This window comes from Mus pahari, chromosome 2, assembly GCF_900095145.1.
Source record: "Mus pahari chromosome 2, PAHARI_EIJ_v1.1, whole genome shotgun sequence".
Classification (NCBI taxonomy): Eukaryota; Metazoa; Chordata; class Mammalia; order Rodentia; family Muridae; genus Mus; species Mus pahari.
Genome location: NC_034591.1, coordinates 69598249 through 69622429, shown reverse-complemented (window position 1 = coordinate 69622429; position 24181 = coordinate 69598249).

Below are 24181 nucleotides of genomic sequence, written 5' to 3'. Positions count from 1 at the left end.
CCCCTCCCCCTCCCCTCCTCTTCCCTCCTCTCCTTTCCTCCTCTCTTCTCTTTTTCTCTCCCCTCCCTTCCCTTCTTCTCCTCTCAAGTATGTTTTCCATAAGCTGACAGTACTTTTCTTAGCAAGAGGTTAGGCAGAGAGCCTGCAGGTGTCAGCTGTGGGTGTTTTGTTTTGTTTTGTTTCCTATCTCCCTTGGCTATCCATGATAAACGTCCAGAAGTTCTGTAAAAGCCACTGTGGTAGAGGCTGCTAGGGAATAGCCATAACCCACTTCTTTTCCCTCCCAAGCTACTTGAGGCTAAATACATTTTCCTGTCTCTGATTCGGTAAAGTGGTTGCATAGCTAGGGGCGGGACTAAGGAACATGGGTGCCAGTGACTTGTATCTCTTCTGGGTCTAGCCTTTTAAACATCCCACTTGAGGTTCATTGTGCTTACTGTCTGGTTACAGTGGAAATTATTCTAGGACAGTTTGGCCTACTAGAGATGCTGAGCAAGAATGTGGGAAGAGTCTGGGTTCCCATGTTGTTAAGTGCTTCTTAATCAGAAGCAATCATGTTGGGGTGTGGCATGACTGAGCAAACAGATCTTCCTTTTATAACACCATCAAGGGTCCTAATCTCTTCTAATAAAATAAAGAAGTTAACATTATTTTGAACCATGTAGACACTAGTCTGGGAAATTCTGAAAGAAAGAGATAAGAAAATCAGACCCTTTTGGCAAACTAGGAGCTGGACAATAAGGTTTCTTTAGGGTAGAGAAGCAGAAAGCAGTGGTGAGCACCTCACAATGTTCAGTGTAGATGACAACGTGGAGCAGAAGAGTCATATCTGGGATAACTCGGTCGGGGCCTATACTGTGTTCTCCAAGTCTGAAACATGTGCAACTCGGAAAGACAGGCTTCTCTCCAGGTAATTAGGCACCATGGTCGTTGTGCATGCTCACATGGGAAATGTCAGATTATAAAAGTCCTGTAAAAGCTTTCACTTGGCACAGAGTAGAGCATCAAGTCTCTAATTGGGTCTGTCCCAGAGTTACAACCTTTAGCCAGACAGAGCAGGAAACAATAGAAAGTAATTGAACGTTGGCCAGTTTGCTTATAGTGTAGGAAGAGGGAAAGCACACAACAAGGAAAAAAAGGCAGAGGAGATCCATGCTTCTAAAAACCTCCCAAAGGGTCCCTGACTTTGAAAGGAGGCGAGTCAGTATCTGAAGGAAGCAGAGACTAGACTTACCCTGAGATTGTTGTTGTTAGAACATTCCTCGAGTTTTTCCTGGACTGTTGGGTCTTTTTATAGCTAGATCACTTTGCAACCCTAAGATGGGAATGAACGTGTAGCCACACTTTCCCAGAGGCTGTCATGTTCCTGAGGGAGAGCACTCATGATAAGATCAACAAGTACACTAAAGACAGACAGTGGCATCTGTCTGCCACTGCCTGAGCCCTCCACGGCATTCAGCTCCAGATATGGAAAACTAAATGCCACAGAAGAACATTTTTTTAAAAAATAAAATAAAATAAATGAATAGGGAGCGGGAAATCACCTTTTATTTTAAAAATAGTACTGGTGGATTGAATTGAATCACATTTTACTAATACGTGGAGTGAATATACTTATTTTGTTTCAAAAGTTCCAAAAGCTAAGCACGCACCTCTGCTCACAGTCAGAACTTCTGACGTGATTCCAGACAACAGATGAAAACTGACTCTGTAGCTTTCCCATCAGTTTGGGAGTTCTGTGTCAAGGGAAGAAGAGAGAGGCCCATGTGGTCTCGAGAGGCCACAGGCCAGTGAGTCTGTTGTGTTTTCTTTCCATGCATCCTTTCCTTTATTCGCCTCCTCCTGGCTCCTGGGGGAGAAGTTTCATAGCCAGGGAACATGGTGCGTGTTCCTCTATCTGCTTTTCCACTCTTACTGTAAACTGTGTGCATCTACTTTATCCATTCTCCGTGGAACATATTTGATGGAGTAGATCACAAAATATTTGATATGATTTCAACCATGAACTCAGACTAAATTTAATATTTAAGTCATGTCTATGAAGGACTGGTCTATTTTAGCCCATGTCTTTGAAATAATATGTGAGTGCGTGTTTGTGTATTATTTGTGTAATATGCATGTACTTACATATCATTGTGTGCTCCGAAGCTCATCTTAATCTTGTGATTTGATTGCACGTCCAAAACTGTTAATTATTTTATTGTGGTTCTTTTTTTCCCCCTTTCTGGGCAGTAGAAGCCTGTGAATGTGAGGATGTCTGACCTATTTCAAAGAAACAACAGAAGTCAATTTTTCTACATACCTAGATGCTGCCTGTTCTGGCACATCCAGGGACTGTTGGTAAGATGCGAGAGAAAAACCAGAGGGCAAATTCAGCAAACATTAAAAGGCTGAGATGATTTCTCTTAACATCAAGAGGGGCGTCTTACAGCCCCGTAAAAACAGTAGCAGAAGGCGAGGAAGCTGGCAGGTGATCACATGGAATTCAATAGGTGTGAGCTATCAGCAGGGCAGTGTGGCTGCTTGTGGAAGGGGTGGGTACACAGGTTTTCCAACACACTCATAAATACACTCATAAATACTTTACAAGCCTCTCCTCGGAGATGGCCAATGGCCCAGCAGAAGCAACACCACAGGAACATGGATTCCAAGACCTCCCCAAGCCCCTGTGTCGGGAATCCTGGGCTCATCGCTGCAGTTTGTTTTGTAACCAGCCTCAGTGGTTCTGAAAAAGAGCTAAAGGGTGAGGCTCTCTGTACCAAAGTGGGTTGGAAGTGAGAGGTATAGCTTCAAAACTCTTGAAGGTGAATTTTTTTTTTTAACCTCCTCTTTCGTACAGCAGCCTCTATTAACACTGTTAACCACCCGGTGTAGCTCAAGAGGGCACAGGCGCCTATTTCAATGCTAGAGACAGAGTAGGTGGGCTGAATTTACTGCAACCCCACTTACAGTCATCTTTATAGACATCATTCCAAATGGTTTACAAGGCTAACTTAGACTAATGTCAGTTTTCACTTACTGGGATCATTTTGAACTCCGGATAGGTCTGCCTTCTCTGGTCTTGTTATGTCTCATGTCATATCAGTATGCTGGGTTCTAATTATCCGATTCTACCAGCCTTGACAGCCTGGTAAACACCAAGCCCCACTGCTTCTGAAGGGATATTTCATACTATAGCAATTGCGCAGATAACGGCTATTTTACACCAAAATTCATAGTCAACATCACAAAGGATTTCCTTTAAGGGTTCATAGGTTCTTCTTCTGGTGTGTAGAGTATTTTAAAATACAATGAGGTATCTCCCAGAACTTGTACTTGGGATGTACATTCTGCATCATGGTTTTAATAAAAGGTTTCCTGCTTGACTATAAGACAACAGGTCTCAGGACACACCCATTTTATGAATTCCACTCAAGCCCAAAGGTAATACAAAGAAATCACCTTCTGGGCAATGTAGAAACAAAGGCTCGTGCTGCTGTTCAGAGATGTGTGATGAAGATGTTATTTGGCAGATGTGGGACAGACAGAAGGATTTGTGCTCAACATTACATTTTGTTGGGAGCCCATTGCTCCACATGATTGCCCGGCATGTGTAAGACTTAACCACACTGACAGACGGCAGAGGTCTGGAAGCTGGCAAGGAAGGCTTGTGAGACAGCAATAGGTTAGAGTGGGGAGCACTGTGGCCTGCTTGGCCCCTGGGGTCACATGCAGGTATCGCATTTTATAACTGCCAGAGACTATAGAAGGCTTTGTGAATGGTGGCTCTATGGGGATCTGGAGAAGAACACCTACACGAAGGTCTCAAACTATTCTCATCTCATGGAAACTACCAACAGGAAACAAACAGCAGGCAAAGATTCATGGTGTGATAGGCAGAAGATAAGTGACTTCAGTCTCTGAACTCTTCAAGAACAAATCACTGTGCGTCATACGGTTAAAATTGAACTCTCCATTACTTTCAGATGAGACAGTCCCGTTCTAATGATGCTAGGTAATCAATGTGACTGGCTACATAGAAAGAATTAAAAACCACAATAATGGGTATCTGTGGCTAAAGGCTCTTCATAGCAAGAAATGAGAGCTGGTCATGTTCAAAGAAGAATGAACTGAGAGTCATCTCTCCTGGCTTGGACACTTTTGACAGACTCATTTATAGCCCTGCCTTTGAAGCCTGGCTCACATTGGAAGTTCTGGAACAGTCACACCCTTAACACTAAGATTCTGATGTCTTTGCCACCGCTGGCATTTCCTGACCATGTAATTTACCTTTTACTTCCATGAAACAGCTCCCAGGATGCTGCTGTTTTTTATAATTAGCTCTATCAGCATTTCTTGTTTAAGCTCCTGTGATGAACCGGGAGTCACTGTAACCCACTGAGAGGGCTGAGCACTGCTGATCATGCTCTTTCTCCAACTCTTAACATATGCTTGTGCCACTTGCCCATCCCTCCTGCCTTCATAAGTGCAGAACATCCCAGGGCATCTGGATCCATGAGACCACCCCCACCCCACCCTTTAATTCTCAGAAAACATGTGCAGAATAATACCAGGGCATTAAATTAGACCTCATTACGTAGCCAGTTGGGCCGTCCAGCTCTCCCGCACATAATAATGAGGGCTGATTTATTGTGATCATTATTCAGGCATTACAGGTCACTAAATAACATGCTCTGCCCACACATGTCTTCTGAACTAATAAATATCCTGAGAGGAAACATTCTTGAGGGTGTGAGTCTCAGGTTTGGATCTGTAACTCCAGGCTCATTAATTGTATGAAGGTGCTTTGCCTATGGCTCACAACAGCATCTTGGGAACAGAGATGGGCAGAGTTTAATGAAAAAACCTTTAGGAGACGTGCGTGGGAGGCTGTGGAGAGACTGCTCGGTTCTGTGACCTATAGGGCACAGGAGCAGGAACCCCAATGGAATAGAGCTGGAGCTGACCCTAATCCAATTGACCATCCAACACTATAGCACATTATGCAAGTGTTTTTGGCAACCACGTTTCTACTACCTCTTGTACCATGAATGCCTAAGGTATTACTTAGGGATTTCCCATTCTGTCTTTCTCTCTCACCTCTTGGCTCTTGGATACGCTGTTCTTCTCTGTCAGGACTGCCACACTTTGTATCCATCTCCCTTTTTTATGAACATCACATTTGGAGATTGACCTTAGATGTCCCATCTCCCAACAAGCCTTTCAGTCTTACAGAATCTGTTATTTACCCTTGTCAATGTATCTCACGCTGCTCTCTTCCATGGTCTGCTGGAAGACCTTTAAAAAGTTTCACTGCTTGCTGTATTCCTTTTGCTTAGAGCAGTGCCTGGGATAATTCCTTGATGAGTGAAGAAACAAATGCTCCCATGAAAGGGGAGAGGGACCAAGGCACCATGACACAAGGTGGTAACAAAGGATATTGGCAGTTTAGACCTGGTCCTCTCTGTTCATGGAGAAGAGGGCCCTGACCAGGTGGACATCACTCTCTGGAGCCTCTCATCATGGAAGTATAGATCAAGTTGAAATACCTCAAAGAAAGGGAATATAGTTTGCTCAACCTCATACCCTGAGTCTTGGTGTTGGACCCGGGCACGAGAGGGCTACTGGGCTACTTGTCTTAAATGTGGGGGGAGTGAGGCTTGTGGCTGAGCAGACAGAACCTTTGTCCTTGCATTGCCCCTGATATGGGTTTGCTACTTCGCAGGAGAGACGTACTCCACTGGGGTTAATTCTCTCATTCTGGCTGCAGCCAGTCTACACTGCCTGCTCTGTGCGTCCCTTGGATCCTGTCAAGTGACTTCAGCTCCAAATGTAATACAATTATAAGAAAATGGCAACATCAATGGACTGTCACAAGCCCTATTTTGATAATGTCTACATTTAATTTTTTTGAATTGCAGTATATATTTTTAAAGGCCTATTTGCCTCGAGGAAGACACTAGGGACTAGGAAAACGGGATTGGGAATAATCTCTTCCTTTTAAACTCATAATACCAAATGTGTAACCGGTAAATACAAAGTAAATCTGACCACTCATCTACATTATTTATGGGAATAATTTAGGATTATTTGCTTTATAGGAAATTTGTTGGAATGCTTTAAAAATTACTGAAATTAAATGAAATCAGGCTCCTTGAATTATCCATGAGAACAGCCTCACATAATCGATACTTCAGCCATTCTGGGATGACATTACATCTCAGGACTATTTTCTAACTTAATAAGATTAGAAATAATAAACTGATATTATTTCTTTGAGAATTGGGGCCTCTGACCTGGTAATTTAATGCCTTCATTATTGCAGGAGAAGAACAAGAAAGATCCACTGAGACCCACAACCACATTCTGTCCAAGTGATAGACTAATTCTTCTAGCTTTCTTTGGATGTTGGGTTGTGGGCAATTGAGGAATATCCTTAACATTTATAAAACCCTCTGATCCTTATTTTCAGGAGACTGGCATGTATTTTTTTTTTTTTAAATGGAGAACTTTTATCGACTCAATAACAGAGGTCAGTGGGAAATAACACGACTTATTCCTGAATTGTGCTATTCTAGATATTTTCACGCTGACAGCGTTACGCTCCATCGGGAGCCGTGAGAGGGTTTGTTTTGTCCAGCCTGGGCCAGAGGAGAGCTGTGGTTCATGCTATGTTTTACTGCGTGCTATCTGGGAGAAGAATGAAAGCAGGCACTACAGGAAAGTGATGTGGGGCTTGAGCACTGAATTCCTATCCCCAGTTCTCACGAATTCTGTTCCCGGCTTATCTGGGGTGGGGACTCTCCAATCGGCCCATATAAAATTACATTCTCAGGAACCTTTGCTGTTGCCTATGCAGCTCATAGGAATTTCCCACCCACCCTGTTTAAAAATATGTTCCCTGGCTTCTCTGCTCAGGAGTTTTCTGCTCTGTGAGGCCGCCCTGCAGCCCCTGCTCTGGACTGGGAAATGCAGTAAGGTACAGGAGCTGCCCCACGTAAGGCTTGTCCTGGCTGGGACGGAGAGGGTTTGTTTCCATTCAGAGTGTCCTGTGTAAAGCGGGACGCTGAGGACGGGAGGCCTTTATGAATTCTCTAATTAGCCAAGACACTAAGGAGTTGCAATCTCTTAGGTGGGATGGAGATCACCCCTCAGTCTGTGACTATGGATTACACATAAACGGCTCTTTCACTGGGCAGCCTTCTTGATGGCCACATGGCAGAGGTCACTTGGGCCCAGTTGCCATGGTGAAAGCCATAGCATCCCACTGTGTGTCCCTCATGCTGTTTTGCACCCATTACCTCTTACTACTTAAGTAGACAACAGCTGTAAGAACCGCACCCCTGTTCCATATTTGAGCACTTGATGAGCCTGTGACGTTTATGAAGTCACTCAGCTGGAAAGGAAACAGCAGGGATTCGAACCCAAGTTGTGTGTCTTGAAGAGTCCTTAGCATCTACCTGCGCCAGAGGGACTCAGGAAAGGGCTATGGGCACACAATGTTCCCTCAGAGACAGGTGCCACAGAGAAGGGTCACTCTTCCCCTCTTCACATACTTGGCCCTATCTTGACAGCAGTGTTTCTCAGCCATCACAAGCACCCATGGGCGTTGTTTGTTTCTGGAACCTTCAAAGTGCCTACACTGGGTAAAGATCTCACCATGTTCACCAAAACGAGCACCGGCTGTGAGCTGGGTTGCATTTTCCTGAGAACCAGGGGACACTGTTGTCCGTAAAAATTATAACATGTCAGAGAAGGGGCTTGCTTTCACGGCAATGAAATTTGTTTGGATAGCGATGTACTATGGGAGGGCAAAGGCAGGAGGATTGCCATGAGTCTGAGGCCAGCCTGGATACGGGGTAGGTTCCAGGCCATCTATAGCATAGGAAGCAATTGGTTTGAAGACCTTCTTTGTTGCCATGGCCAAAAAGATTCTTTCAGGTGACTGTGGAGACAATGAATTGTAAAAGGCAGGAATGGACACAGGGAGAGCAAGGACTTAAAGCGAGTGCTGCTTTAATGTAGTCCAGCAGTGGGATGGAGAAGAAGATAAACCGAGAAGCATATCTTGACAGCACTGCCCTCAGTAGGATCTTCCACCAGAGAGGATGGAGGTAGGTCAGGGAAAGGGGTGCGTGATCAGCAGAGAGTAGTTTGGATTTGAGGGAAAGGCATAGTGGTGATAGAATTAGGGTGAAGAGAAAGGAAGTCAGTTGGTCAGTGGGCATGTGGCTCCAGCTAGGTGAAGACTCTTCAGCAAGGAAGAGACTACACCTAATGTAGCTCTGGATTCTTAGAAGCCAGAACAGTGATGGATGCATAGAAGGTGCTACGTAAATCAACCACAGAGGGGAGAAAGCAGGAGCCAAGTATACCAAGTGGATATACCAAGTATCCCCATCGATTTTGTCACGCAGTTAATTCAGCAACTATGTACTAAGGAAAGACCCAATAGTTATTCAGTTGCTTGACATTTCTTAATCACCTACCATGTCAGAGGCTGTGCACTGGACACTGGTAAGTCATTGTGTCTGACTCTGAGGAGCTGACGATGGTGGGAGACTCAGACGGGAAAGCACAAGCTACCAGTTCAGCAAGAGGAGTGTGGGCAGCAGCTTGTGGGAGCCAAGAGTCTCCAGGGCAGGTGCTGAGGAGACAGCCTTCAGAAGAGGCATGGGGAACATGGTACACGCAAACAACGCAAGGAAGGATGAGGAGGCTTGACTGAGGAGTTTTTTTTTTTTTTTTTTTTTGCACATGCAAGAAACTACTGCATGGGAATTGAAGGACTTTGCATTTCATGTTGGGGGTTTAAAAAAACGTCTATTTAAAGTTTGTAATCCCTTCTTTGTGTACACATGGGTGGTGTGGAGCTAGTCCTAAGGGTGACTGGCCCTAGACCCTGGGATGTGGTACCTTCTAGCTCTACTAACTACACGGTGAATGTACACTGAATATTACTGCCATTAACAGGCACACACTTCTTAGGTGTGGCTTGGGGAAGCTGTCCTGCCCACTGTAGGGTGCTTAGCTGCATTACTTACACTTACCCCACTTACACCGCTTACTCTGGTCACCGACACCCACGTATGACAACCAGAGTAGCTCTGGATGTTTCAGGATGTTCACCCGAGAGTGGCTATCCTCGAAGAGCGCAGTCTTCTCGGCTTTGTCTTGGCTGTACTAACAGCGATGACGTTAACATATGCAACCAAAAGAATGAACATTTTTAGGTATTTTACTGAGGATGGTAACCAGATTTCAAGAAAAATTGATGTGTGGAGGGTTCTGGTTGCTTCTTACAATGCCGTTGGAGACTCAAAGGTAGCTTAGTCCTGTGAATGTCAAGTGCTTGTTCTTGACAGCATATCCAAGTAAACATTTCAACCTCTCTGTCTAATGAGCTTAACACCCATCTAGAAATTACTACTATACACCATGGGAACCACCACCCCTGTGGTTGCCTGAGCATCTGTGTTGTTGATAAACCTTTACTGTATATCTGGTGTTGGTACAAGAATTTCCCAAATGTGAACTCATTTCATTTCTAGATGATCCAATGGGACACCTCCTACTGCTACTTCTACTTTATGGATGAGGATATGCAGGAAATTTGAGACTGATTAACTTGGCTGAAGTCAATCAGAAGCCACAGAAGCATAATTCAGACCCATGCACTATGGCTCTGGAGACCAGGTTTGACCCAGTACATTGTGTCTGCTGTCTGGTAACAGCCGAGGCCATCATGCTGAAGGGTTGAAAGGTTGGAGGGTTGGAGGGTTGAAGGGTTGAAGGGTTGAAGGGTTGAAGGGTTGAAGGGTTGAAGGGTTTGGGAATACCTTGTAGCCATTAGCAGTCCAGAAAGGAGGTGACAAATGGGCCTTTTGGAGCACAGTCATCAAGTAAGATGTTCACTGACACATCAGAGCTAAAGGCTATTTGAGTTCCTTTCCAGCTGCCTCTCCCTGCTACACAAGCCTTGGTGCCTCCCAAGGCTTCAGAGAGTTGACCATGTTTGTAGGGAGCTCCTTCAGCCTACATGGGGCACAGCTCAAACTCCATCCCTTGGGTTGGCGACACAGATTAAGACAAGGCTAGCTCTATCTTCAGTTTCACCAGGCAGCTTGGGGTGACTGGGAGGTAAGCCTTTCTCGGTTGCTGCCTGTGTGGGGAGGATAAGGAAAAGCCCAGGGAGATTCTCTGAAGTCTAGTCTCAGAATGCATGGAGTAGTTATGCCCCTTATGGCCTCAGAGCCAGGTCAAGGAGTGGAAAGATGACTGCACAGGTACTGGTTTTGGTAGACTAGCTAACTGAAGGAAAGACGGGACGGACAGTAATCCATCACAGACCAGTAACTACAGTACTTACTTCATATCAGGGAACAGACTCTCCAAAGGACAGCGGCACAGGCTGATGACAGGAGATAGCAATGGTTAAATCTAAGCAGGCCCAGAAGGTCCCCTTCCCAGCTGGGGCGACCTGGGAGGGAGCACTTTAACATCAACCTGACTTTTGACTCCAAACTAAACTAAACTTCTAACAGGCCAAGAAAGAAGACAGTTTTAGACCTGAAGATTTCAGTTCCCTCCCTGCTTCTGTGGGCGTGCAACTGCCTTACGACAAAACTCAGATGCATCATCTGTCACAGTGGTGGAGCTGTCATTATTTTTGGAAACAGGAAGAGTCAACAACCCACTAGATTACTTGTCTCCAGAGAGCCTCACTCTAGTTTCCAGATTGGAAAGGTCTGAAGAGGTCTAGGAAAACAGTAAGGGCTAAGAGCTTCTCCCGATGCCCCCTGGGTCTTCCCAGAAGAGGGTTTCACATACCACCCAGACTCAGGATGCCTGAGCTATTTGTTAAAGTGTTTAAGAAATCCCTGACCCAGCAAATATGTATCCAAGAGCTCTGTTCAAGACAGTGGCTGGCAGTGGAACAGAAGGGAGAATAGACGAGAAAGAATCTACCAAGAGTAAAGCTATGGCCTGCCCCAGGGGACCCTATGGTCCAACCTCTTACATGAACAGGGGTCCTTCTCCACTGTAAGTCATACACAGAGTATCAGCTGTCAGTGACACATTACTTCTCTGAAAGTAGATTTATCCACTCCAATAACTGCTTCCATGAAATAGTTGGTTTTTCCTAGTAGATGCTCCAACTTAATAAGGGATCTAGTGGGCATTCTCTCTTTGAGCTCAGGTGTAAAGATGAGGGAACTGGGGTGATATGCCTCTCTTGGAATACTGGTCATTGTTTCTAAGGGGCTTTGTTAACTCCAGATGACCTCATTAGGTGCTGATGACAACTAACTCTGCTGGGATAGAGTGTACTCCGTGGCTTGTGGATTATCCACGGGAAGATAGAGATGACAATAAAAATCCCCATCCATGGAATCCTTACATTGTGGTCTCTGGACCAGGAATCCATGCGGTGCCGCTTGTTTAATTCTACAACAAAGAATGCTCCTTTGTGCCTCCTGCTGATGTCCCTTTCCCCATTCTTGTTTTAAAATGGCTTTCTTTAATAAGACAACATGGCTCGGTGGGTGGATGAGTTACTCAGGGTCATACAGCCAGTTAGTACCATAGATAGATTTGAACCCAGGTCTGGCTGAAGCAAGCCCTTGCTCAGAAGCACTGAAATTAGACTCCAAGGAGTTAATGATTTGCTGAAGGTATCCAGCCAGGCAGGGAAAGGCCTGGACCTAGCCCTTGCTCCAGGCCCTTCCCCACTGCCAGGACTTTGCTAGCTGACACCCTCTGACCAACAACAGATCGAGAGGTTTCCAGCTCCTCCTATCCCACTCATCTGGTCTTACCCTCTTCTGCCCTTCCTTTTTGTGCTCACTAATGAGCTCTCTGAGCCAACGTGGCCTCTGGTGCCAGACATTAGGGCCGCAGTGGGAGTCAGTGGGGCATGCAGGCGTCTCCGCTTGTTTTGGGAAAGCACCAGTTCTGGACCACCCAAACTGCCCCTTCTCTGGAGCTTACTTGGGAATCCTGACAAGGAGTTGGCAGCCTTTTCTGCCCTCCTGGTAACCCCCTTGGGCCATGCACTCAAGTACCACAAGTCATCACTGTTGAGACTCCACTGGAGACGCCCGGGTTCTCCCAAACACCATCCTCTTTCCCACAGGGGTCTTGGTCTGGGTGGCGCTAGCCCCAGCCTGTATGGGTCTGCACTAAGTCTGCCCCTCCCCAGCCTAGCCAGGCATCTCACTTTCAGCAGGGCTGGCTCTGGGGTCTGGAGAATGCCTGCCACGGGGCTGTCCTGAGGATGGCAGGGTGGTTAGCAGCTTCCCTGACCTCTGTCCCTGCCAGTGACAACCAGACCACTACCTGTTAGCTGAAGGAGGAAGGAAAAGCAGTTTCTCTGGCTGAGAATATTCTCCTCCATTTTGAGTTCATTTTGAAAATCATCATTTCATATAAAAACTTCAAGCAATGATAAAATTAAAAGAATGGGTAATAAATCACATCCAGTGTGTTCTTCCAATAATTACGATTATTTTGGTAATCTTTCATCTGTTTTCTCTCCCGATGTCATCCGTTGTTTCTTCTATATTTACCACTGTCTATTTGTCTAATGTTTGAAAGCAGATCTCAGGCACCGTGTCATTTCTCTCATAAATATTTAAGCACTTATCCCTGAAAGAGACGCTTAAAATGATCACACTATCATCACATCTGCAAGGGATTCCCTAATGTGATTGAACACTCAGCCCACGTTCAAATTTCTGCGATTTTATCACATTACGGGACCTTTTTAGAGAAACATAGAGTTGTTCAAAATTGGATTCAAGCAAATCAGGAAATGCACTTAAAATTCTTTTAATCTATGTTTTCTCGCTTTTTATTCATGCCGATGATGCATCTTTTAACTGAGTGGGAGGTGCTGGGCTGTGTTTTGAGGCCAAAGAAGAGAGCTTCTGAATATTGGTATGAAATTCTTTTCCCAGAAGGATATAAATTAATACCGTGTCCACTGGAGTGGCCTTCACAGCTGACTGACTCGCTCTCTGCCTTAGTTCCTTGTACATAAACAACTTAATTTTATTACCAAGTGTTTACATGTTCACAAGTTAAATACAACGCAGTGTAGAGTACATTGGGATATTCAGAACAGTTTATAGAACTCGAGGAGAAGGGCGACCATACACTCTGGGTTTTGAGGAGAAGGGTGACCATACACTCTGAATTTCTAGGACGGGCTTTCCTGTCATACAAGGTTGAGTGGACATGGAAAGTCATCTCCTGAGTCTGCTGCTTCGCTCCCTGTCAATTCAGATGTTCAGCTATTTAATGTAATTTGTTAGCCAGTGGTCCTCTAAATCAGGCATGTACTTGGGTTTTAGTGACATAGCCAGACTTTAGATACAGACTCTGACTCCCTTTTTGTGTGTGTGTGTATGTGTTTACAAATTTATTCTACAGCCAAAAACAATAGGATTTATTTTCTTTGGGAAAGTAACCTCCGGGTGGTAGGAAAAATTATATATCTAGCGTTGTTGTTTGCCCGTAGACGGTGCAGTTTGTTTTCCTCTCTTGAAATCTTTGCTTTCCTTATGACATGGAAACTATTCAGAGATATAGTGTGCATGCACTGGCATGCATATATCCTTGCCCTTGGGTAGAATCTAGTGTCCGTGGAAGAGTGTGGTGTTTGATTGAAAGCCAGAGAGCCTGGCAGTTTTTCAGCAGCTCCAGTTCACAGTTCTCCCTGAAGTGAATGTCACCAACTGTGGACAATGCGCTCTCCTTGAGAATCTGAGACAGGTTGCTGGTTAATGTCTCTGCAACAGCCTGTTAAGACTGTTGCTACAAATTAGAGTCTGGATCATTCCAAAACCCAGATAGATTCCTTTCATCCCCCAGATGGCCGTCTGATTGGGAGCTGGGCAGGATCAGGTTTCAGGTTGTGACTTAATGATTCAGGACAATATTTATGGTTATTACTTGACAGAGGGCAGCGGAGAAAATTAAGGCATAGCCCCATGCTTCGTTTATGACAAAAAAACAAATTCATGGCAGGACTGTGGATTAGAGGTGGCATCTCTGAGCTGCAGACAAAGCCCAGGTTACAGTTCTGAGAAAGTCCGTCTGAGCGGGCATAGTCAGGCTGGCAAATCCAGACTTCAAACCCTCGGCTAAAGCATCACCAGTGGAAAGAATGAAGTCACCCACCAGCAACACATCCCGAGTAGACACAGCTGTGTGTGAGGGATGTCAGCACAGGGCACAGCACTGCTCTGCATGTGTAGTGATCACACGAGTCAACAAATGCCATCTGGGGCACATTTTTTACTTTATTATTAAGTTTGGGACTATCGACAAGAGAAAAAAGTAATTATGCTTGCCAGTTGTGAGTATTTGGTTTCTCTGGTGTGTAATTTCTACATGAGCCTCTAAAACATGCTCTCTATAATGCCATTTCTTACATTGCCCCTGAATTTTGAGAATTCTGCAATTGAGCGATAGTGGGGAAAAAAAGACTGGCTAAGAAGAGGCCCAGGAAAGGGTTAAGTAAGCCTTGATTCCATTCATGAAAGTATAGATCAGCTAGGAGGAAAGCCAGCAGAAGGTTTACCCCTTTCCACTAACCCTCTGCTCCCTCTGGGAACTAAGAATGTGCTCATAGTCCTCTGTGAGGAGACAGAAAACTAAGCCACACGCTACGAATGCATTTGACCAACTGTGACATTTTTTTAAATAAGGTTTTAACTGGTTTTATTACACCAACTGTGTAATTTCAAAATGACTCTGTCATCTATTATATCTATTATAAACAAGTACTTTGTTTAACCAAGCCAATAATAACCTTCTCCGACAGAGACGGCTGGGGTTTGAGAGAACGGAGTTCTCTGATTGTTTAGATAAGGAGAAGGAGCGTCTTTGGCTAGGAAAAGCAAAGGAAGCATGGTCTTGAAAGAAAAAAATTAAATGTGTCATGCTATTCCCAATAATTTGAATTTTTCCCTCTGCTGTGTGCAGGGAAGGCTCCTACTCGCTGAAGCCCACCTCACACTACTACCATCTTGGTTATAGTTTGCACAGTCTGTCCCTGGACTCTCAGCTTTCAAAGGCACAAAACAGCCAGGCTGTGTGAATGTTATACCGGGTGCTTTGGGATGGACCATGCTAGACTCTTCTCTGTGTGTGACCTGATGGAACTGTCATTCTCCAAATTCATCTAGATGACAGGAACGACAATCCCAGTCTCATGACGTTGTGATAGAAGTTTGGTGACACTGTATGCCTGAGACCTGGGGAAGAACTCTGTAACTAAAAGCCTCCCTCTAACCTCCATGGGGCAATGCTGTGCCGACTGTGCCTCAGAATATGCAGTTGTCATAGAAGCTATAACCCAAGGGCTTCCAGACACCCAACCCTCTCAGCTACAGCCTCCTCCAAAGTGACCCCATTCTGTCTGAACTGGCCACACATCTGCAGTAGTGCCATGCTCACACTTGTGGCTTCTTGACATTCTCTGTCTGCTTTTCTCCAGCCCCAGGGCAGACTGTCAAGTTAAAACTTACCTAATTTAGCTTCTGTGACAAAATGTCTACTTTTCTGGGAGGCTTAGAGGCTCTGTGACTTTGCATAGACTCTTAAGAAAGCTTGAAGCAATCCAAGTGCATGGGTAACATTTGCGTATACACATGTGACTCCTACCTATTCCTCTACCCCCAACATACACACAGTCATTTCTCACTCTTACACACTCACACAACTCACTCTCACACACACACATGCTCACACATACTCACATGCTCTTAGTCTCTCTGTGTCTGTGTCTCTGTGTCTCTCTGTGACTCTGTCTTTGTGTCTCTGTTTCTCTCTCTTTTACACACACACACACACACACACACACACACACACACACACCTCTAAGATTTAGAGTTCTGTGTAGATGTATCGGTTCTAGACTTTCTAGCACTCCCAGAAGGTAACTTAGTCTTTTAAGAGCAGATGGACACGTCAGCAAGCAAACATGCTATCAACTAGCCCCTCTTTCAGTTTTACAGACATCTTATTCTGCGCTAAAAAGCAAGATAGATAAGATTTTGATCTTGGAAGATGAGTTGCACTCTGAACCGATGGCTGTTGCTTTGCTTTCCCATGGGCCTCAGTTGTCCTTGTGATGGGGGCTACCATAGTCCTGTTGAGACACTCACACACGGTGGGAAAGATTCCTTGGAGCTTTTTCCTGCAACCCAGAGTGGAAGGACCTATTTAAAACAAACTGTCTTTAACTGCAACCAAGCTGGGGATCTAACCCTGCAGATTTTCAAGCCTGCTTGTGGGGGACAAGGCACAGGCCCAAACGGAAAGCAGTGCAGAACCCTCGGGGAGAGGTAGACACAGTGGAGGCCAGTGCGCCAATTAGGGAAGAAGCGAAACAGATGACGCCTGACATGAGCTGGAGAAAGAGGAGAGGTTTCAAATACACATTGAATTCTGTTTTCTCCAAAGGTCAGCTTTAATCAAGTTCCCATGTAAATATTACCAGTATAAACCAAGTAATGGAGGTTAAATGGCTGCGCTTGAGGTCACTGACTCTTGGTCAAGCTGGAAGATTTCACATGAAATGGACCAGTTGTAATATACCTGGAGGGCCTCATGCCCAGCCATGAAACTTGAGCCCCCTGCCTCCGCTAGCTGTCAGATGGAGTGTAGAGTGAAAGAAAGGGGGGGGGGCAGGGCAAAAACCAGATGCAAGGAGCCCTGACGATTTTCTAAACACATCAAGCTTAGACTCTCTGTGGCTGAGAGTAAATGGGCAATCGCATGTGCATTTGATACATAGGTTAGTACTTCTTATTTGTTGATGTCATTCTGAGGGGACACCTAACAGTCCTAAGAGGATTCCCCTCTCCTTGGTTCTATGGGTCTTTGATGCATTCTTTGCAGAAGTGCTACAAGATCTTGCAGAGCCTCTGTGGCCAACTAGAGGAGAGTCAGGCCTGGAGGGCTCTATTCCTAATATATAGGGGAGGAAACTGAGGTAGAAAGCTCAGATAATTTGCCTAAGGCTGCAGGGTTCTAGGATGGGACTTGAATTCAGATCTGACACCAACCCATGCCTTTAGACACACAACTCAAATCATTTCTCTAACTGGCATTCTTAAACTGGTATCTTTTCACACTGGGTTGATCTCAGTTGTTTTCAACTGGCTTCTAAGTAAAGGCAGCTTGACATCTAAATGTCAGAGTTGCTTCTTTGGAAGATGGTCTTCTAATCAGAAATGTGGAAAGATTCCCAGCTATTTTAAGCCTAGAGATGAACCCATGTGCAGAGCACACACACACACACATACACACACATACACACACACACACACACACACACACACACACACACACCATGGAGAGTGGGAAGGGTGCTGGGTTAGCTCCTAAGAGTAGCAAGAGAGCCTCAGAGCAGCTACTCACTAGTTCTAGGAGCTTCAGTGCTGCCCCAGGCACTGCCTTGCTCGACCCTGAACCAACTGCATGATGGGGCAGAGTGAGACTCAGGCCGTGTTTGCTTTGATGCCTTCTTCTCTGCTTCCGCAGGAAATGGCCAGAGGACCCAAGGCTTCTGAAATGCTCTGCCTGTCATCTTTATGGGCACAGCAGACCATAAAACGCAGAGAGATGTGTACAGATAACTGTGTTATCGTTTTCAAGGCAAAAAGGCTTAGTAGGGCAGACCTGTCACTGATATACAAAAGCACAAGCCTAGAGAAGCTGTGCTCATCCAGTTCCACTTTCCTGGGACTGTGGATGGAAAACATGCTCTTCAATAGGAAGAGAAGTTGATGGTGTCCCCGGGAAGCCTTGTGCCTTCTGATCTTCTGGAGCACTTGTCTCTAAACTTCAATTCTTCACAGGCAGTGTTTGCATGCCTGAATAACTCAACACCAGAAGTGAGAGATCTTCATGACTCATCCGTGTCCTGCACACATCAGGGACTAAGGATGAGCAGTCATGTGTGCAATGTCCAGGGGATGGAGACCTAAGTGGGTCCTGGTGTGACGTTTTGGGAAAGTGGTTGGAAGGATGCCCTGGTTAAGAACTGAAGGTGGACCAGCGACTCAGAGGAGAATGGAGTGGAGAATAACTCAGAGTGAGATGAGAGGATCTCCGTGGGCTGGTGAGGTGACTCAGTGTGTTACAATGATTGCCAGCAAGCCTGACAACTTGAGTTAGAGTCCCCAAGACCCCAAGATTCACACCGTAGCATAATAGAACAAACACCTGCAAGTTATTGTCTGACCTTCCCATGAAAGTCAGATGTTATGTTGCATGTATACCTGTATATGTGCACAAGCACACAAAATAAATAGGCAAATGCAAAAATGAAGGATCTTCCTTTGTGGAAGGTGGAGGCACTTGCTTTACCCCTCTGCCTCTCAAATCACAGCAAATAATAAAAGAAAATGGCCTGGTCAGGCACGGTGGGCCACGAAGGAGGCAGGACTGTTGCTCTGAGTTTAGGACTACCCTGAAGTATAGATTGAGACTCCTGCTTCACAAAACAAAACCGGAAAACCCAAAATAGCTCAGAGCAGCAGCATGAGGGGCTAAGGTTAGATAGCTGGCAGCTGTTCCTGTAGAAGACTGATCTACACAGACTCTAGTTCTGGTTCAAATTACAGTGAAAGATGAGAGGTGACAATGTGAGATTTTTTTTTTCAGGAGAAGAGACAGAAGAGAAGGGTCTTGTGCTTACTAAGGACACCAGAATTCCACATGATTGTCCTTAATTATTAGCTTGTGTGAGGTTTGCTAAGTCACTTCACACTTCTCCTTCACAAAATTTATTTTTCTCCTCTGTAAAAGCTGGTACACTGATCCAGAAAATACCTAAGGTTATCAAATGTCTTGTAGTAATTATTAATATCACATATTTCATTCTCTAGGTGCCTTGGTTTAGAGCACACGTTACGTGGTTGCCTCTCTCACAACAGTTACCATAACAATCTGACTTGAGATCAGCTAATGCAGTTTTTCTCAGTATTGTAGAGACAGAAAGAGCCAAACAACCAGCTCCTTTCTTTAAGAAAACAACAGCAAAAAATAGCTCTAATTTCTTGAGTTGACCGTACGTCTGGTCTTCTCGCTGGGTGCTTTCCAAGTATTCTCTGATGCGATGTGCACGAACATACTCAAGTCAGAGACAGCTCTTATCCTACTGGGAGCACCGGCTCTCAAGAGGAGAAGGGCGTGTGCTCTGTTTAGATCTGAAGCCAGGTCTCTTGATCTTGAAGTCACTTTTCAGCTTCCTGTGATGCTGTGATTTAGATAATATATTTTATCAACAGTCAGAGCACCAGCCCACCAAGGGCATGGTCTGGTTTTAGCCATGGTCTATTTTTTTTTAAAATTTTTTCTTGGCTGAGAAAGCATTATATCTCCACCCAATACTGGAAAAATACCTTCCAAACTTGAGATGATTTTCCACCAGCAACTTTTTCTTTCTTTCTTTCCTACAAAAAAAAACTTTAGACACCTGGGCCACCATTGTCTCTAGCACTCTAAAGGTTAATATTTACTATAGAAGGCTGACCTGGAGATTATTGGGACATCATGATGCTGATTAAATCACAAGGGTGCTGTTACCCAGCACAACAGCCGGCTCAGGGATAAAAGCCGTCCAGCAGTCTGAGGTCACACTCAGAACACCGGAAGGGCTGGAACAAAATGAAGGATCTTAGTGCAAGGCATAAACAACTAGGCAGGGTTGCAAAGGAGACCAGAAAGGAGCTGTCTGGGATCTGCTTCTGCTTCTGTGACTTTCAGGGCAAGGCTTGAGGCCGCTAAGATTTTCAAAGAAAAGTAACCAGAAAGGAAAGAAGAACAGCTGGACACAGCAAGGGCATCAGTTGGATCAGACTGTCACCAAGCACTGGGCATGAACTGGTGGGGTGGTCAGGCACTGTGGACAAGCGCCTTTCATTTGACTTTTTCTTAAACATTTTTCTCCTCCTCTTCCTCCTCCTCCTCTTCATCTTGTTTCTCCTTCTCTTCTCCCTCCTCCTCTTTCTCTTCTTCCTCCTCTCTCCCTCCTCCTCCTCTTCCTCTTCTCCTTCTCCTTCGTCCTCAGCCATGCTATCCTAGTGTATATTAGCTGAAAACATTGCCCTCTTTTTAACTGGGACAAGCTCACGGGTAGTCTGGGGTAAAGCCGCCGTTGTCTTTGGATTCCTGGTAACGTTTATTTTGGTCATTGTGTAAGCTTGGGAGGACGGAAGAGCTACATTGAGAAGGCTGCATGTTTATACAAGATGAAGAAAGAGAAAGGCTCCCGCCCGGAGTGCTCTGAGGACAAGGGAATCCTGTGTCCTCACGTGGGATAAAGATGAAAATCTTATGACCTTCTGGTTTATCCCAGTGCTATTTAGCACTTGCTGAAATGTTTGGGCTCTGAGATATCACTATGCAAGGGCTACCATAGATTTTAAAACAGTGGTTTTGCATGGGAAGGATCTCGTTGTGAGACGCTGTATGGCTTCTGTGTTAGGAATGTCTCTTTATACTCACAGTCCAATGTCCCCTGCCACAACCAGGTGGATGTCAAAGCTAGACTCCCCAGAAGCTATCTGAGGCACACAGCTCCAGACCCTTCTAGAACTGAGAGTTAGGGCATCCTTTAGAGGAGCTGAATTCTAGTCCCTGCTCCCTGCTGGGGAGGAGGCCCTTTCTCTGGCTTCCTGGATGCTGTCCTTTCTGTCTCTCAGTAAATCACTTTGAACTGGGAGAACACAGGAGGGACAGAGTACACCCAGGTGTCCTAAGTCATTAAGCACACTGGCTCCTCTGGGGGCCCACTAGACTCCCTGAGCTTTGACAGCAGTGAAATGTGACAAGAAAGTAAATATTCTTGTGCCCCACTTAACCAGAGGTCAGAAGTCCCTCAACCTCAACCTTCTGGAATTCAGCTTGAGCAGCAGGAAGGAAGCAGAACAGGCTGGAAGCAGCGGAAACCCCAGTCACAAGGCGATGCACTCTAACTATGTCTAATTGACTCTTAATTAACGCACACTCCTAATGAGCCCACTTATTTAGTCACTTGGGCCACAGCGAATTAAAAGCAGAAAATTGAGGGGGCCAAGGAAAAAGGAAAGAGAGATTAGTGGTAATCACACCAAAGGCCGTAGGAAATGAAGACAAACAGCTTGACATCAAAGGAAGAGATAAAAAGCAAGCTTTCAGAAAGGGGTCCCAGAATTAGCAAGGCCAGCAATCCTCAGCATCTGTAATGGGTCAAACATCATTGCACATCTGGAAAGCCCGAGGGCATCATCGCCACGGTGAATACACAGTTCCTGCCCTAAAAGCCAAGACAATGTGCATGCAGGGGTTGAAGTGTGGCCAAGTCCCCACCTTCCAAGTCCCACGGTTCTTCCCCCATGGAATGATTTACTCTGGAAGCTTGTTGAGAACAGCAGGCATCCACACAAGGCTCCACTCACTGCAATGCTGACTCAGAACCATGTTTCTGAGAACTGCTAACCCCTTCACTGTGCTGGGAGTCCTAACTTAGGCAATCACTCAGCGCACTGGGCCTTGACTCATTCTAAAATAAAACATTCAAGCTGTTCCTTTTTCTGTTCTCCAACTATTTCCTGGTCCACTAAAGCTTCTGTTGACTGTTGGCACCGATTAGGTCCTGCCAGGTCTTCTGCTTCATGGAGTGGCATCTGGTCATCCTTATGGGAACAAAAGAGCCGGCAGAGCCGAGCCAGTTCAGCCTGCACCTCTCCTTTCTCTTAGTCGTCCAGTCTATCAAAGACAATTGGCTAGCTCCAGAAGATGGGCATTTCTATTTGCTTATAAAATATCCAAGGGCTAATAAGCAAATATATGGTTCATATCAGAAAACACAAAAGATGAAGATTATCTCATTTTGCTGTTTTTTTTTTTAAAGAAAGATGATTTCTTTAAAACTTTTAAGAACACTGGTATAAGGTTTAGGATAAATTCAATTCCTTGTATTTTAGAATGCTAGCTATTTGGTGGATAAATGTACTTCATTGTAAATTCTTAAGGCTCAGTATAATTTCTGGCTTATGGTCCAGAACTGTTTCCAGATGAATGAAAGAATAATTGAATGAATGAATGAATGTCTTAGGATTTGAAATAGCTAAGTTTTGGGTTTTTCAGGATGTTTATCTATGCAGAATCTCTCTTTCTTTCATGATGGTTGGCAGTTACAGTACACTGTAGGGGAGTGAAACAGAAAAATAGTATTCACATTCACAGAAAGCACCTGTTAGGATTTAGGGAGCACTTTAATATTTATGAAACTCAGAAAACCTGGGCAAGACAATGACTCACAGCTCATGAAGAGGTAAACTCATGTGCCATTCTGTAACAGGTATGTGTTAAGTACCATATGTGTTCTTGACGTTGTGTGTGTGTAAAACATTGTTTAGGCGTCAGGAGTCATTTTCTTTCTCACGGATATTCTTTGTCTGCTGCAATGAATTCAACCAATTTCTTTCTTTTTCCTTTCTATCTATAGGAAAGAAATGCTCTTAAAACTAATATACACTAGGTCTTTCTTTACAAAAACGTTTAAAATTATGTTGGCTCTACCCAATGTAATCTGTGGCTTAGGTCCCGTGAAGAGTCACTTTGCCAAGTGCCAAGCACATATTCCTTTTGTTTCTTGTTTGCTGAAATGACCAAACCTCTGCTCCTGGGGTGTGCATAGCCATATTGGTATGCCATGTGCACCAGGGAGCACAGAGGTCATTTGGGAGCTAAAAGAAAGAATTATCTGCAAACAGAGACAGTAGAACTACCTTGGAAGATATGGAATAGGGGAGCAGATATCTTACTTAGTGCATTGGTTCTCAAACTTGCTGGTCTTGGGATCTCTTCACATTCTTAACAGTTAGTGATGACCAGGCTATGCTTATAAACATTATACTGTACATAAAATGTTCTAGATACAAGGATGCAGATTCTATTGGTCATAAAGAGGATGAAAACATCCTGACTTGTTGTCTCCAGAAAAACCTACACTGTACGTGAGTAGAGATTGACATTTAAACATTGTTATGAAGGTATTTTTAATATACAAATCCTGGAAGGGACTTGGAGCCCCCAGACCCCTGTACAGCACCGTGAACCACTGATGTCACTCATTCTGGAGACAAAACAGTCATCCACACCAGTCTCCAGAGGGGTCAACCAAGATAGAGCAGTGACACTTGGCTGGTGCAGGCTGAGGAATTTCATGTGGATTGTGTCTACCTCGGTGACAACTCCAGCCTGCATTGCAAGAAACATGCACCGTGAAGCGCCAGTGTACAGGACACGGTATTTAGAGAGTGGCCTTTTCACCTCCGAAATACTTGAAAGTGGTGACCTTCTCTTCCTGAAATGATCCTTGACCCACGGACCAGTGTTCCAGTGCATTCTTTGTGATGTCTGCCTCTGGAAGTTATTAGCTTCTGGGTATAGTGAAGAATTCGGGGCTCAGTTGCTTCAAAGTTGCCTCAAAGCCCAGTCCTCAAAAATCCATGAACTGTGTCAGACACAGCACAAAATGCATATCCACTGAGGAAATGCTTGACTTGATATTATGTAAGTGTGAACTCAGTTAACTTTTAAATGCTCATTGAATGAATGCATACTAAAGCCCAACGTTGACTTATAACTAGCTGGACGCTTAGAGAAGCAGATCTTGTCTTAGGGCAGGATGGAAATTCTTTCCTCTTTCCTGTAGAGAGGGGCACTGGGTAGACTTACTCCTCATAGACAGTTGTTCTGAGATTGGTGCAATGGCCCGGGACAGAGCTAGCTATCAGATGCACGAAAGGTAGGATGCCTTAAAAGTAAAGAAAACTTAAATTTCAAACTATTAACACAAACATTACTTTTCATTTTTACATGCTACAAAGCCATTTTTTTCAGATTCTTTTTTTATTAGATATTTTCTTTATTTACATTTTAAATGCTATCCCAGAAGTTCCCTATACCCACTCCCCCCCCACCCCACCCTGCTCCCCTACCCACCCACTCTCACTTCTTGGCCCTGGCATTCCCCTGTACTGGGGCATATATAGTTTGCAAGACCAAGGGGCATCTCTTCCCAATGATGGCCGACTAGGCCATCTTCTGCTCCATATGCAGCTAGAGACACAAGCTCAGGGGGTACTGGTTAGTTCATATTGTTGTTTCACTTATAGGGTTGCAGACCCCTTCA